Genomic DNA, 16,813 nt, shown 5'->3' on the forward strand with positions numbered 1-16,813 from the left:
CACCCTCCTAGTTAATTCTATCCACTCTACAAGGCCCTGCCCAAATATCTGCTCCTCCATAAAACCTTCCCTCATTCCCCACTTGGAAGCCGTCTCTTACTCCTTTGGGCTGCCTCAAAACTTGTGGCAATTGCCACATTGTGCCCTGTTATTTCTACCCCTAGATAGGTCTTGACCTCTTTTAGACCATAAGACCTTTGAAGCAAGGGCTAAATTTTGAGCCTCAGTCTCAAGTACACAACTTTCTTGCATACTGTAGGTACTCGATAAGAATGGAATAGCTACTGGTGAGATTTCAAGCATTATGAGAAATGGACTAACAGGGAAATTTATGTTGGGGGCAGGCAGGAGAGAAGGTCTTGATACCACTCACAGCACATCACTTACACTGAGGACTTCCTCTGTACCAAACACTCTGTCCAGTCTTCACAACAGTTTATAAGGTGCAGTCCACTAGGAGCTAAAATATGAGAAGAACTGAGTCCATCGAACATTGATTAGGACTGTACAAGCAGATCCTCTAAATCCCTACCCACTTCCCTTGGGCAAATTACTTAAACTGTCTGTGCTGTAGCTTCTCCTCCTGTGAAATGGGGATGATAATAGTAATACCTACCTCATAAGGTACAGAGAAGTAAATGAGAATCCTGGAAAGCGTGAATATCTAATGCATGGGAGTCAGCATCAGGCATCATGATACCTGCCAGGGAGATGGTTTTCAGGAGGGATGTCTTGCTTCCATTATTTAAAATCTCTCCATTTTGCCCACTGACCAGCAGTTCCTGCTCAGCCTGGGTTTTTTGTTTGTTGGTTGGTTGGTTTGATTTGGTTTTAACCCACCTACCCCCCCACCCTCTCAGGCTCACCTTTATCAGCATCAAAGCAGTTATCCTGAAGACACACCTTGCTTTTCAAAAGCATTGTCTCCCTTTCACAAATCGTGTTTTTTAGTGGGCAGAGGAGGGTGCTGTTGGACATACAAGCCTACACTCAAGCCTCTTCCTAATTACACTGCAGTCAGATTTTCCACGCAAGCCCCTAGCGTGGCAGGATGCCCTCTTTGAAGTCATTAGTCTTCACAGCAGGGAGAACACATCATCAAAGACTCCGTTTCCCAGCAACCCCTGCTGTGCCCTTGTGCACCAGAGGATTGCAGAGGGAGAGAGCAGAGCCTACAAGTGCATTAAGTCTGCTCTTCTCTCCTCTGGCCCTGAACTGCGATTCCTTTGAACTGAAGCCCAGGGAGAGGGCTGGTGATGCTATCGCAGAACCTTTCCCCATTCTTTCAGTTTCAACCAGTTTAGCAATTAAACTTATGAGGGCCAGGGATACGGAATGTAGGACATGGTTAAAGTTCCAGTTGGTAATCTAAGGCACCGTGGGATGGGGGTTGGGAAGGGAGACAGTGGCTGTGAGGCTCCAGATATTGAAAATGTACTTGATAATGACTATGAGGAATCTGTGGTGAAGTTAAAATTCTGTGTGTGTATGTGTGTGTGTGCGCACTCACATGCGCAGAAAGAACAGCAAGAGAGTGAAAGAGAGGAGGAACGAGAGACCTCCATCCACTTTGATCAGACAAATCTGGATTTTTATCCTGGCTTTGCCTCTTACCTGCCTGTTTCTGACTTTCAGTTTCTTGATCCCTTCGAAGTTCAGTGCCTATTGCCACTGAAATAATATTTAACAAAAACACTGACTTAGACCTAGATTTTAAGTTTCAGCAGGAACCTGGGCCTTATTTCAGCAGTGATGTCCAAGGACTCTGCCTGGACTCACCTGTCTGTGGAAGATCAGGTGGTGGAGCCCCATCATGGATTCCTTTTTTTTTTTTTTTAAAGATTTATTTATTCATGAGAGAAACAGAGAGAGAGAGAGAGAGAGGCAGAGACACAGGCAGAGGGAGAAGCAGGCTCCATGCAGGGAGCCTTGATGTGGGACTCGATCCCGAATCTCCAGGATCATGCCCTGGGGCTGAAGGCGGCACTAAACCGCTGAGCCACCCAGGCTGCCCCCCCCATCATGGATTCTTAACTGGTGGAGGGGACTATTTGAGTCTGGATCTTCGGGGGCCATACAGAGGATGATGGAGGGATGCCTCAGTGGGCTCCAGCGGTGAGTGTCTCCCCCTCACCACCCTGATGTTTATCACACTGCCAGTGTCTCAAGCCAGCTATTTATCCTTCACCTGTGTCACCATCATAGGCTTCTCACCTGGCTCCCTACTTCCAGACTTGTCCTCAAATTGGTCCTCTTTAGCCACCAAAAGATCTACCCAGAGGAGCTATTCACTTTATACACTGTCCCAAAACTTACCAGTGAAACCTGTGGCCCTACAGAATAAATTTGAGGCTTTCTGAGTTGACCCCCAACCCTTTTTGACCTGGTTCCGGTCAACCCCATCAGTCGTATCATCCCGTATCTCTCTGCTGGCTTGTTATGTTCCAATGACATTGAATCTACTGTCCAGCCTGTGTGTGCATCACGCTTATCACATGCCTGGGCATTTGCTATGGGGTGTGCTGTGCCTGGTGTGGCTTTTCCCACTCCCTTCCCAAACCCACTCCCAAACTTTCCTGGCTATTCCCCCACTTACCCTTTAGGTCTGCATCCGGATAGCCCCCTCTAAGATATCTAACTGGTGCTACCCAGCATTTACAGAGGGTTCTTCTTCTGTGACCCTGGGACTCCCCATGCATATCTCTGCCATTGTTTTCATGCCATAAAATAATGATCTGATCATTCTAATAATCTGCTTTGCTAATCTGCCTTGGCCCCTGCTACGCTACCTTGCAAGTTCCTCAAGTTCAGGCCTATGTCTTATTCATCATTGTAACCCTATGGTGTTTCCTGTCACATTCAGATTAAACACCAAAAACTTGTTTGTTGAATGAATAAGTGAATGGTTGCCTGTAAGGTTATATATGCAAATTCTGTGTAAAACTCTACATGATTTTCTCAGTGCATTTCTTGGCACTTAAGTCTCTTTATCCACAAAAGAGAAATCAGCTTATTTATATTTAATATTTGGCATGGTGTTCTCTTCTGAGTTAATTCATTTTTCTTCCAAGCACCACTAAAAGCGGTGCATGTTCATGATTCATTCATTTGAAAAACATTTCAGTGACTTTCCATGTCTCAAGGATCATGTTAGGTGCCTGAAAATAAAGGAGATGAATAATCATAGCCAACAGTCATGTCGGGTTTATTATGTGGGAGGCACTGTTCAAAATACTTAACATCAACTCATTTAATCTTTACACCAGCTTTATGAAGGAGATACTATTGCTATCTACCCTCATTTTACAGTTAAAGACATTGAAGGACATAGCCTGTCCTAGCCTGAGTACTCCTGAAATGAAGCTTCAATATGAAGGCTTTGTAGGAAAGATCAATCCCAAGCGAGCAGAGTGAGGAGGGGAGAGATAATTGAGACAGGAAGGAGGAGAATCAGTGCCAAGTGTGACATTGGTAAGCTGGCCACAGTTTTACAAGAAGCCAATTTTGGACACACAGGATGTAGTATAGATAGATCTTGTGGAAATTTGTATCTCTAGACAGCCCATGAGGGTGGAGGATAGGCAGGATGGGAAAGAAGTATATCTGCTAGTTCTTTCCAGTTTCTTGGTTCTCACAGGGGTACTAATTTCTGTGAGCATCCACAATGTTAGAATGAATGGAACCCATGCTCTTCACTTTCTTCTCACCTCCCCTCCACCACATACACATAGGTTGCCACCCAGGTGAGTCTCTAATGGAGGTCAACCTCCAGTGAGGAAGTGAGAGATCTCCATTAGAATTATGAAAATTAAAAAAAAAAGAATTATGAAAATTCACATTTGACATAAATCAATGTACAAAGTGTAGGAGGTATAGGATATGAGAGAGTTGCGTTTAAGAAAGTTGAAAGCTGACTGTAAATACAGTCCATTGAATGAATGACTCAATGATGAGCACGTTGAGATGAATCAAAGAATAAGAAGGCAGCATCCCAAAGACTAAGAACAGAGTGGTCCTGATGTGGCTCCACTAATAACCAGGGTGCTGATGCGAGTTGCCTCAGCAAGATGACAAGCTGGAGAGTCCCCACTGACCCGGGTCAGGCCACCCAGTGCACACACATGAGACAGATGCATCCAGACTTTATAGCAGGGGTATTCTGGAAGGAGAGTGTTTCTGGGAGAGCTCCTAGGTTCTTTTGGCGACAGGGGTGGACAGTGTTCAAGGATAAATACCTTGCTGCTATTTACCCCTAACAACTGTTCCAAAAACCTATCCCAGGACCTTCTTGGTTTTGCTCAGTTCCTAGTTTTTGCCACAGTGGATTTGAAAGACTTTTCCCTTGGGTTTCCTTGCACCTGCACAAAGGCACATGAGAGCTCAATTTGGTGCCATGCTGACATTCTTGTCTGTTTTCCTACTGGACTGGACAGTGGTGGGAAACTCCTTGAGGACACAGACTGTACCTCTTATTGGCTCTGTGTTGATCTTTTTGTGTTTGCAATGCCTCAATCTCTTACTCATACAGTAGGTGTTCAATAAACATCTAATCAGTGCCTGAATTAATGAATAAATAGTACCAGGTGGTTGATAGTTACACCCTGGTCATTTTTCAAGAAGGAAAAGTAATAAATTTTTCTTGCCTTTCTGAGCCTCCTTCTTTTCCCGAACCCGCCACCAAAGTAATAAGGGATGAGAGAGATTGCAACAAAGATCATCTTAAAAGAGATACTAAATCTTATTGGAAAGAGAGGAAGGGAGACAAAGGTTTCTTTTGCTATTTCATTCTAGACAGTTAAGAAGGATCCTTTCTGATCCTCATCTAGTCTGCCTTTTCTTGGCAGAAGCCATAGGGTCCCAAATGAATTTGGATGCAGAATTCTCATTCTCTCAGCTGGTATTTGTGACTCATTCACAATATTCAAGGCATATGTTTTTCCTAAAGACAGGGTTTAACCCAGGAGTCACTTCTCTGGTTATCTTTCAACTCCTGCAAGCCGTATTTAATTGTATAGAGGATAAAATGAATCTGTTTGGGATCTACTTCATTTCACTTGTTTAGGTCCAAGGTTAAATGCTGGGGGAGTGATCTGATTGGTACAAAGAACAGCTGTCATTTCTCTGCCTGCCAAGGACCTTACCTACCCTTTACTTTCTTGGCTCCTAGTGACATACAGGGCGATGTGGGACACCATAGCAACCTTTCAGGGGTTCCACGAGATGTTTTAAATTGTCAGAGGAAACAGGAATGCCTGTTAAATACCCTACTTTCTATTTTCAATATAGGGTTGTTGTTTTTTTTCAAATCACCATTGAGTTGTTATGTCAATAATAATACTTAAGTTGTTTGGACCTAACTACTTAATAAATGAAAATAGTAGCTATTTCTTTGGACCTGGAGGAGCTGTGAAACTACTATGCCACTTTGGGTCTGAGGAGCCCAGCAAATTTGGGAGCCTCTCCTTACTTCCTACAATGTCCTTAGTAAGGCAGGCATTATTTTCTCAAGTTTAGCTCTGAGGATAGATACTAAGGATCAGAGGAATTAAGTAAATCACTACAGGGTCAAATAGCTTGTAAGTGGTCAAGTCAAGATTTGAACCCAAGACTGCCAGATGCTGAAGTCTGCGAGCCTCCACAAAGGCACTGTGGTGCAAAGTTCATGAAGACCAGATTTTAGACTGACCGAGTTCATATGGGCTTTGGCAGTAATTCAGCTCAGCTTACGACCTGCCCAGAGCACATCACTGATTAGTAAGAGGAGTCCGTCTAAGCGGCATCTGGTGTCCTCACTCTGACTTAGTTCTGCATTATTTCCTCTCGCTATACACTTCTCCCTCTTCCCAGCCTTGGCCAGCCACGCGTTCTTGCTCTCCAGTGTTCGTGATTGAGACGATGAAGGTGCTTTATCACCTGAAGCACAGAGAAGTGAGGTGCTTTGGGGAGGAGTGCCCTGACTAATTATGGCCATGAAGGGTTTGGTTTACAGGGAGAGATGAAAAGAACAATCATGCACTGTGTAATTTGGATAAAGCAAACGCAAATGGGATGTGGCGTCATCTGTTAATATCTAAGCGGTATAAATGTCAGAGGAAAGGGCAGGGAAGTTATTTAGGGGATGTAACTAGGAAATGCCATAAGAGGGAGAAAGAAGTTAGGCTGAAAATGGGATGTTGATATTTATTTATTGGCCAGTGTGAGGAGGGGCGGTGGAGGGCTCTGCATTGCAAGCTTTATGTAAAGTTGGATTGGACAGAGCACTCTGGAAATACCTGGTGACACTGTCCCCCCTAGGGATTTCCTAGATAATTTTCTCTATTTGGAATCTTCATGGTTCTTTAACAACCATAGTTCTTCATTTGTCTTCCACTGTGTTCTTTGCCCTTTCTCTGTTTTCCCTTCCTGTTCATTTATATCCATTCCAGGCTCTTCTTCCCATTTTTTTTTTCCTTTTTCCCTCTTACTGCCTTCTGTCCCCTCATCCTCACAGTCACTTTTGATTTGCCTTTTCTCCCCCCTCTGGTTATTCGCACCCGCCCATCTTCCTCCGCGTCTTTCTCTGGTACCTGGCGTGTTCCAGGTTTCCGGGCCATTGCTCTTCCTCTCTTCTTCCAAAATAGAAGACGAAATTTGCCACTCTGACAAAGAGAACAAAAGCAGCGAGTCCCTGCCCAAGTTACAAGGACAGCATTTTCTCTTTTTAGGGGGTTTTAATTTTAAAAGGAAAAAAAATGCAGCCTCTTCTCCCTCCCCCTGCTGTGCATTCACTGCTTTCTGGGCTGGGAGCGTCAGCTGAGGGACAGCCAGATAAAAAGCCACTCCTCGGTTCTGATCATTTCTGCTCTCGTGTTTCCTTCCAGCCTCAGCTCCTTTTTAGTGCATTTTTTTTGGAAATCCAGGCAGAAACTGGTAGCATTAGCATTTTTAATAAAGGACGCTGGAGAAGAGAGAGGCAGCTCAAGGAAGCTGAAGCAGGGAAGATGAAGCCCAAATCCACTGACAGTCGAAACTGCCTTTTGGAGCTAGGGTGCTCTGGGCGGGGGCCGGGGGAGGCAGACAAGGGAAGTGGTCGTCTTAGGAGAAGCATTCAGGCTGATATAATTGGAGCTTTGAGCACAAGTGGTCACAGTTGGGAGGTGGGAAATTGCTGTGCTAGATTGAGTTTGGCTCAACTTGATACTGAGGCCCGGCATTGTGAAATGTTTTCTAATTTAGCTCATTTTCCCTGTCTTCCTGGAATGAGCCATTATTCGTCCATTACCGGTGAAAATCATGGTCCTGGCTAACCCCTTGTCTTCTTTTCTCTTCTTCTTCCTCCCCCTGTGCTCCATAGGAAGGGAGAAGAAATAAACAGGAGGGAAGGGGCTGCACCTATTCTTGCTTTAGAAAAAGCTTGGAGACCCAGAGTGGCTGACATCATCTTTACCTATTTCATTTTTCCAGGGATACGAATGCAAAAGTTTAATGGAGTTGCTAGGTTTATGTTTTGTCTGGTAGACCATTGTACCTCTGCAGGATGAAGCTTAATTGGCTCTTTTGCTACCATTGAAAAGGAGAAAAAATGTCTCCTTGCAGAGGTTACTGTTCTGTAAAGAAAGTGCCAGTGATTAGATCTAATGCCTTTGACAGCTGGATAAAAAGTTGCTAAATAAGAGTAGATTGGATGCATAAACCTGGAGTCAATCAGAAAGTGATACAAATCCCAAACACCAAAATGAACTGTCTTACCACAGTATTCTTCTCCTGCCACACTTAACAACCCTATGCGAGTATAATAGTGGCAAATCTACTTTACTTTCCCAAATCCAGTGCCATCGAGGGCCAGGACGAAGTCAAAATTGGGGCACTACCCCTTGCTATTCCTGGGTTTCAGCCAATGAAATGCTTAAGACTCTCTGTTGGTCAAGCATCAACTTTGATGATTGTAGACATTGTGTATTCCCGATTGTTCAAAGCCCCACAATTCCAACAGAAGAGTGACTGTCACAGCCAATGTCCCTTAGACATGAGATCAATCGTTTTAGCCTCGTCCGAACAGACAAAAGAACGTGTGTATTTGTATAAACAGTTAGTTGCATCTGGGCTCTGCATCATAATGCTGAATCTTGATTTCCTTCATCAGTGAGTTATTCCTCTTGCCTTTGCAGATAGCCATGGTGCGGTATTGGTGCCAGGCGTATGAATATACATATAATTATTAACTACAACTCTGAAAAATTGCCAACCTCTTTAAACCGGAGTATCTTTGGAGAGCGCAAAGAGGCAAATGGAATTGTATTTCTTAAATTCCTTCAAGGAATAAGTGCTGCCTCCAGTCCTCATATCCAAGGGTAGAATTAACATCCGTCGGAGACGCTCAAAAACATTTCAGTTTGGATGGAATGTAGGCTTATACCCAGAGCCAAGTTTTCTTGAAGGAGTCAGGAATTAATTTGGAAATTGCTTTGTGACTACACCTAGGGAAAAGAGGTTTTGTTTTTGTTTCTTTAATGTCCCTTAATTTGCAAATAACCTCAAATGAGAGCTTGGTCTCCAGCTTTGCCCACATTAAAACCATCCTGGACAAAGGTCAGACATTTAAGCATCTGAAAGAGAAGGTTTTTTTCTTTTTCTTTTTTTTTTTTCCCCCAGTAGCATCCTCTGCAATTCCTACCCCTTCCTGGAGCTTTTGGCAGGGTCTTTGATTCCCTTCTGTTACTAGACTGACTGTTTTCCCTGGGTGATCTCCCCCTCTCCCAGAGAATCAGACATGATCTGTATGCTTGTGTTTTCTAAATCTGTATCTAGCTCAAATCTCTTTCCTTGGTTTCGGGCTCCATTTCCAACCACCTTCTGGTTATTTGCTCATGGATTTCCTACGAGTATCTCAAATTAACTTGTCCAGCATTGAACCTGAAACCCACACCTGCCCTGCTACCTGCTTTCACTCCCACAATTCTCGTGTGAAGAATTGTATAAATGGCATCAACAATCACTCAGTCTCCCAGATGAGAAACTTGGAGGTTGTTCTCCATGACCCTCCTCCCACAATTACCTTCTGCTCTCTCTCTTTCACACACACCCTGTTAGTCCCCAAATCCTCTGTTCGTCTCAGAAATATCTCTTAAACCCAGCCGTTCCTCTCTATTCCCAAAGCTACAGCCTTCCTCCAGGACGATCCATTACCTTTGACAATTGCTAACATCTTACTAACTGCTCGCATTGCCATTAGGCACCTGTTGAGAGGGAGGGCAGATGAGAAGGAAACAACCTGCAAATTAGAGGATGTGCATGATAGGCAAGCTCCTCTGGGCAGTGGATCTGTTGGGAAGAGGCACAGAGGAAAAGAGTGAAAGGTAGGCAGGGGCCAGAATGCTTTGAATTGCAAATGAGGGGTCTTGATCTTACTTAGTAGAAAATGAGAAGCCCGTGGAATATATTTTGAGCAAGGGAGGGGATGATGCAGATGATATTTCAGGAAGGCACAGAAGGCATTAATGCAGGGAGCTGCAGACTATCATCCTCAAGCCAAAGCTGGCCTGCCACCTATTTTTGTAAATAAAGTTTTATTGGAACATGGTTGTACTCATTTGGTTGTGTATTGCCCATGGCTGCTTTCCTGCTACAAAGGCAGAGTAGAGTACAAATGCAGTAAGAGACCATACGGCTGCAAAGCCAAAAATATTTTTTATCTGGCCCTTCACAAACAAGTTTAATGACTCCTACAAAAGATCAAGGTTTCTTACACTTAGCACTATGACATTTTAGGCTGACAGTTTCTTGTGGGAGCTGAGGGTTGTCCTATGTGTTGTAGGATATTTAATAATGTCCCTGACCTCCACCAACTCCCTAGTTGGGACAATCAAAGGAGTTTCCAGACACTGCCCCATCCGGAGAGGAGGTTGACATGCCGCCCACCCCATTAGATTATGGTGTGACCAGCAGTGTAGGAAGCAGTTTAGGAGGCCAGTCAGCAGGTAAGGGTGATGACAGTGATACTAGCAAACACTTTCAGAGTGCTTAGCATATGGACTTTACGTTTATTAACTCCTTTAATCTTTCAACAATCCTATGAGGTCGGTACTGTTTTATCATTAGTATCCTGTAAGGTGAATACAATTGTTATCATTGTTTTATATCTGAGGGAAGGAGACCCAAAGGTAAAGTGATTTTTCTCGAGGACACCCAGGGAATAAGGGGTAGAGTAGGTTTTGAACTCAGGTCATCTGGCTCCTGAATCCTCATGCTTAGCCATGAGATCTTACTGAGTGATGTGAGCAAAAGACTTGATGTGCCCTGGTAGCTTAATGAATATAGGAATGGTTAAAAGATAAACATTCTGAGCTCCCTCCTCCTCTCCACTTCCAAGCCATTTACTTCCCTCTGACCTCAAACAGCTAGAGAATCTCTTGAGGTTTCTTTGCACCTTGAAGTTGCTACACCCAACTACCATCCTATTCCTCACCCCCCCGTGCACCTCCCCCCCACACATAGATGTACATGGCAGACACAGGACACCTTCCTTTGGACTGTCCATATCATCATGGTCACGTTCTCTGCGTGTTGCTATTCATCATTCCATCTTCCCTCCTAAGTAGTGATTTTGTATTCATTCTTACGAAGAGATCACAACCCCTTTCCTGCGGTTCGTCACCATCTTCAGCTTTATTTCCCGTTTGGACCTTGGCAGCAGTTCTGTGACCCTCCCGATCATTCTGTCCACAGAGAGCACACATGTTGTGAAGGCAAATGGGCGGGAGGAGAGTCTGGGAAAATTAAATAAGCTGGAAGGTGTTCATAAAGGGAGACGATCCTTCTAGGGACAAAAGAGCAGGCTTGAGTCTCAGCTTCAGAGGCGGCACTAGGAGCCGGGTCTCAGCTGTTGTCCCTGGAAACCTGTCAACTAATCCTCCCTGCTCACAAGCCTGCTGAGTTTATCCGGGCTTGCTTCAAGGTGAAGGTTGGGGTTGGCCATCTCTGCAGTGAGAAGAGGAAATTCCCTGTCTTCCTCAGGCATGGCAGGTCCTCTTTTATTCAGAAGATAGCATGGATGGAGAGAGAAAGAGAGAGAGTGTGTGCGGGGTGTGTGTGTGTGTATTTGAGAGAGGGAAGCAATAAAAAGGCTGGACTCAAGATTAGGATTTGGAAGTAAATTAGCCCAACTAATGAAGAAGGGTCTAGTAGGTATACCCTAAAGGGAGAGGATGGAGTGGTTGGTACTCATCCAAGTAGGGAACCTGGTGACACCCAGAGCTTTGGGCAGAGAACTGAGGTGCTTGGGAGGAACGGGTGTCTGCTAGCTGCTCCCTGGCTTGGGGCAGATCCCAGGGAGCTGCCACGTGCAACGGCAGTAGCAAGGAATGGCCAAAGCAGGAGCTCAGACTTCAGGTCTTCTAGTCCACTCAGCCAAGCCCAGATTCCTTGTTCTTTTGGGACTGCCAAGTGTGTGAGGGTGCAGTGACTGTCAGGAGCAGGGGTCATACAGCAGAAGTAGGAAGCTGCAGTGGTTTTGAGACCTGGGAAGAGGGGGACCAAAGAGGGGGTGAGGGAAGAAAAGCATGACAAAGCAGGGGTAGTGGGGCAGCCCAGGGCACAACAGGGCTGGAGGACGACAGCACACAACAGTGGGGACCAGAGAGAGGACTCTGCAGGGTAATGCAGGGGCTCTGGGTCCTCCTTGCTGAGATCTCCTTGCCCAGGGAAAAGGCTTTTCATGTGATCTACACTTTATTTTCCTCCTAGGAGGGGAGAGGGAGTGAGGGCCTTGGGTGTGCACAGGACAGTTGGTTTCTCCAGGCTGGGCAGGTGTCAGCAGGGCAGAAGTCCCCAGGTGTGAGGCAGAAAGTGAGAGCTTAGGAAGGCAGGGCCACACTGTTCCTTCCTCACCATTGCATGAAAGCTGGACTTAAGGGCTGTGTGAGAGGGAGCCCCACCCCCACCCCAGGACACTGGCCAAGGCTGGATTTCTGTCCGGGGGAGTTACTGGGAAGAGTTCTCCCCAGGAACAACAACTATGAGGGAATGAAAGAAGCAGATTGGGCAGAGGGAGATGCTCACCTGCCAGGTGGTGACAACAGAGGCCTTGCCAGTCCTTCAGGAGCTGGGACAGCCCTTTAGAGATGTCCCTAATTGAGGCAAAGGGATTGGACTTTTGATCCCCACGGGGCCAGTCCCTGGATGGGAACCTACCCAGAAAAGGAGGCCTACCTGAGACCAAGAAGCTCCCTTCAGCTGAGGGTACTGCCCAGAATAGTGTCAGGCATGGTCCATCGGCAGGTACACTCCCAGTGCTTGGGGGGTGAGTACCCAGGTCCTGAAGCAGGTGTCTGGGTGGTGGCCCAGTCGTGCACAGCAGTAGGTAGAGTGGTAAGACACCGGCATTCGCGTCGGCATCTGCCCTAGGTGCATGACTCGTGAGGAGTCTGTGCGCTGGGTCTAAGGTGGCCTGGCTCTGAACTGGTGGGACCAGCGTGTGCAGGAAAGGCTGAGGCTGTCAGGAGGCTGGGGGAATTCTGCTCCATGGTGTGTTGGTCTGCTCAGCCCCAGCTTGCAGGGTTTAGGATTGGGCTGTTCAGTGACGAACTGGACAGGGTCCAAATGAGAGTGACCAAAGATTGCTCAGTCATTTGGCAGGCCTGAGAAAAGCGCCTGGAGGCGTTCAGTGTAGAGAAGAAGTGAAGGGAGGACATGCTAATAACTGTAGCAAGAGAGTTAGCCTTGCTCGGTTTCGCCCCAGAAAGCCAGACTCAGGACTAATAGGTACGAATTAGAAAGAAGAAGATTTTAATTCACATAAGAAAAGTGTTGAATGCTTAACACCCTCTCAAAATAGAATGCTCTGCCGGAGGAGGCAGCGAGGATCCTGTCTTCTGAAATCTCTTGAAATTTGGTTGCTGAGGCCTGCAGTGATTCAGTGGGTTTGCAGTGAGGGACGTGGTCTCTCAGTACTGGATTTTGTGATCACCTAAAACCCAGTTTTTCCCCGAAGTCTGTGATCATCTCAATATTCCCCAAAGGCTCCAGCCCGTCAGCTTCCAGCACGATGGCAGTCTCAGTACCGGGCAACGATTCTCATTTCTGGATGGTTCTAATGGAGGTAAAGGCCTTCCATTTCCTTTTCCCCAGAGCAATGCTTACCATCCCCCATCACTTAAATTGGAGAGAGAGAAAATCAAAAGCCAAATGCTGCAGAATGGCACTTTCAAACACTCCATTCTCCTTGCTGTCTGTGCTGAACAATGACCGAGCCCAGCCTTTGTTCCTGGCTGCTGCACCAGCAGTGTGGAGGGAGAATAAAGACCCCATCTTGGAGAATGCTGAAAGACCCCAGAAATCGCAGAGCTTTCACGGTATCAATGAGGCACGGAGGACAGCCCCCATCCGCCGTTGTGTCTTTCTCTCTCTTGCCTCTGGCTGGGCTCTTACAATCGCTGGACTTCCTCAAGTCTCCACTGGCAGTCAGCTTGACAGAATGGATTACGCTGCGACTGGAACATTCTACAGGGGCTCAATTCAACGGGGGCAGGCCCAGCAGCTGTCATTTGTATGAGTGGATTTGAGGCTGGTAGGAAATGCAGGAGGGACAGCCACAGGGATCTGAAACCTTTTGTTAGTCCCTAGGCCTGAGGCTGCCCAACCACTGTGCCCAAGTCCAAGGTCAGAGCAAATACTTTCCAGGCTTGAGCGCGCGCGTGAGAAAGGCCTGTGTGTGCCGCACAGGGGCACTCAGATGCAAAATGTAGGAAACGTATCTTGAGTTGAAGGGTGAGTTGCCTTCAGCAAAACCTGGCCCGGGCAAGGAAATATTCCCAAAGCCCAAATCAGAAAAAGTTTTGGGAGAGAACAACAACAAAAATCTGTGAATTTTAACCATGTCTGTGGATGTTTTTCATAGGAAAGATAAAGCCTGTGAGTGCAGAATGAGTTAATGCTGCCAAACGGATTAAGAGGAATAAAAATGGTGTTTACAAATATACCAGGGAAAAGAAGCACTTGGGAAAAATAGGTCCATAAATAAGTAAAAGGGATTGAAATCTACTGCGAGTCTAACAAGACCAAGGCGCCGAATTGCTTTTTCCTATCTGTCTTTTACATGAAAAATAACAAGGAAAAACAGGGGGCTGTGATGATTTTCAGTGGGGAAACTCTAACTGTGAGACAGGGAAGGGAGCCCAGTGGGGATGCCGGGGGCACTGGAGGCAGTTCTCTAGGGGCTCTCCATGACCCCTGGCCTCGCCTGAGTGCCACTTCCTGACCTGCCACCTGCCACCTGCCACCTGCCAGCCTGGCCAGCCTTGCTCCAGGCTTGAGCTTCCACGTTCCTGGTGCATCAGCCACATTGAACTACTTGCATTATCCAGCAGAGTGCCTTCTCAGGCTCTTTCCCATTCCTGGACTGGAGCACACCCCCCACCCCCAGCCCCTGACATCACTACTTCCTCCTCCACCACTTTGCCATCTTGGAAGGGTCCAACCTTTCTTCTCTTCCAGTCTCCTTTCCAAATCCCACCTCCTCCTCCTCAACTCTGTAGCTTTTCCTGCTTGCCCTCAGTTTCACCCTGGCACTTTTCCAAACCTCTGTTGCTCACCTTCCTGTCATAAATATATGCATACGGATAATTCTCCCTCTAGATCGTGAACTCCTTATGACCTAGGCCAAATCTCTGCACTTGGTGTTCTGGGCATCTATCTCCGCGCAGGCACAAAGCAATGCTATTGTTCTCTATCCAGGCTGCAAATTAGAATCTCCTTGGATGTACTGAAACGTATCCATGGCCGCACCCCATATCAGACCTATTAAATCAGACCTCTCTTGGTGTTGAACCTGGCCGTGGTATGGTTGGTTGCAAGCTCCCAAGGTGATTCTGATGCCCAGGGAGGCTTAACACTACTAGCACAGGTTCTCCCAAGTGTGATTCCCAGACCAGCAGTATTAGCCTCTCCTGAAGACTTTTAGAAATGCACATTATCCCGCCTAAACCCAGACCTCCTGAATCAGAAGCTCTGAGGCGGGGCCCAGCAATTCGAATTTTAGCAAGCCCTCTAGGGGATTCTGGTGCACGCCGCAGTTGAGAGCAGCTGCTGTACTGGATGCATGCTGATCAGCAGTCACTGGATGGGATGGTAAAAGAAGTCACCCTGATTTATCTGCCCTCAGTTTACATGGTTGTCATTACTTCCCAGAATACATGCAGCTGATGAAGGCATCGGTTTTGGAATCTTGTTCTCTGTCTTCCACCTATTGCTTCTTCTTAAGAATCAATTAACCCATTGATTTATCTGGTCCCTTCGTTGACTGTAGGTTCTTGAGGAGAGGGGCGATGTCTTACTTGACTTTGCTTCCACAGTGATGAGTGCGGCGTTGGACACATAGTAAATCCTCAGAAGTTCTGTGCTGACTGCATGAATGAAGAAACACACACATTCATTGTCCTTCTAACTGACGTCTCACTTTGCTGGTATCTTCCATTTCTTCTCAGTTTTAGGTGATAAACTGTAAGGCCACTCCTTGATGGCAGTCTATTTTAAAAGCATCTCACCATTAAGCTTTTGAACTCTGGAGTTCTTCACAGCCTCCCTGGTGTGTGCTTCCCCCCTTCCATCCTCCCCAAGAGTCTACCCTTTGACTTCATTATTCAATATCCACCGAATCCCCCATTGTCTCTTTCCTGGCTTATATGCCCTCCCGCACCAGCCAACGTAGACCTCACATGAGGCCATTTATGAAAGTACATTCACAGTCACCCCTAATTCCTTGCCACTTTTTGCCCCTGCCACTCCTGCCTGGCCCATTCCAAGTCCCATGATGGCTTTCTGCTTGCTTCTGTGCTGCTCTGTGACTTCCTCAGGATGGAGAGAATCGAGCAACATCACAACCATCTTACTCATCTCTCCTCGTGGGCCAGAACCTTTTCCCTGTCCTCAGGCACCCAGTTCCATCCTGGCTCTGACTCTCAGGCCATAGCCTCAGATCTAATGGAGCAAAGTCAGAGGCCTTACCTTCATTTTGTCTGCTTGTACCATGTCCTTTTCTTTGCCCTTTCACTCCTGTGTTGGAGTGGGTGTGTCGTCAGTGCCACCGAGCTACACTCCTTGCCCCAATTTGTCCTTCGAACTCATTCAATTTCCATAGAATCTTGCCCCCTGGCCAACTCTCTTTTGCGTCTTCTGTTATGCCTGGCCACCTTCTATCCCTTATTCAAACGTCAGGTGATCGCTTGACCCGATTATCTCTCCCTATCATTTTTCTCATTTACTTTGCTGCCTACATTTCTTGAGAGTATCTACCTATTTTGTCTCTGCTTTCATTATCAGTTAATGATGTTGCTATCATTATTACCTTGAACCTTTAAACTCAGTCTGGCAATTGCTGTCTCTAGTCCTCCCTCATATCTCTCTCTCACATATGCACAAACACCGCTCACGGAGACATTGCTCTTTCTAATGTCACACGCATTTGCTTATTTGTAGTCATCCAATCATTCATTAATTTCCTGCACCCTCTCCCCACACACCGCGAAGGTTTGGCTGTGTCTTAGGCTCTACCACTGGCTGTAGAAGCCATGGGGAAGAGGGGGGGAGCTCCTGCCCTCGAGGGATGCATGCTCTGGTGGGGAAGGCCCTGGGAGAAGCAAGAAAACACATCACAGAATACTTGCAGAGAAGTATGAAGAGGGAAATACAGAGCTAATCAATGATGGCTGAAGGGAGGGCAGGGCAGAGTCACTTGAAATCTGGAGCCTTGGAGGCTGTATTGGTGTCAAAACTGAGTTCTGGGAAGGTGCCAGCTAGAGCTGGAAGGAGGGCCAGGCTCTCCAGGGCTAGCGCACCCCGG

General features: G+C 46.5%; 1 protein-coding gene and 1 long non-coding RNA gene across 5 annotated transcripts in view; one reads left to right on the forward strand and one right to left on the reverse strand.

Moving 5' to 3' along the window:
- LOC111096651 overlaps window positions 1-1,121 on the reverse strand; it is a 28,719-nt gene extending 27,598 nt beyond the window's left edge. For 2 of the 3 annotated variants that reach the window (XR_005362044.1, XR_005362046.1), the window contains exon 1: window positions 867-1,121. This is a non-coding gene — a long non-coding RNA (uncharacterized LOC111096651). Of the gene's footprint in view, window positions 1-387; window positions 461-866 lie in introns of all 3 variants that reach the window. The other variant, XR_005362045.1, reaches the window with a different exon arrangement.
- The window catches only part of ASTN1 (astrotactin 1), a 296,944-nt gene that overhangs the window by 167,897 nt on the left and 112,234 nt on the right, over window positions 1-16,813 (forward strand). The gene's annotated exons all lie outside the window — the stretch shown is intronic.

Source organism: Canis lupus, chromosome 7 (genome assembly GCF_011100685.1).
Source record: "Canis lupus familiaris isolate Mischka breed German Shepherd chromosome 7, alternate assembly UU_Cfam_GSD_1.0, whole genome shotgun sequence".
In the NCBI taxonomy this organism is placed as follows: domain Eukaryota; kingdom Metazoa; phylum Chordata; class Mammalia; order Carnivora; family Canidae; genus Canis; species Canis lupus.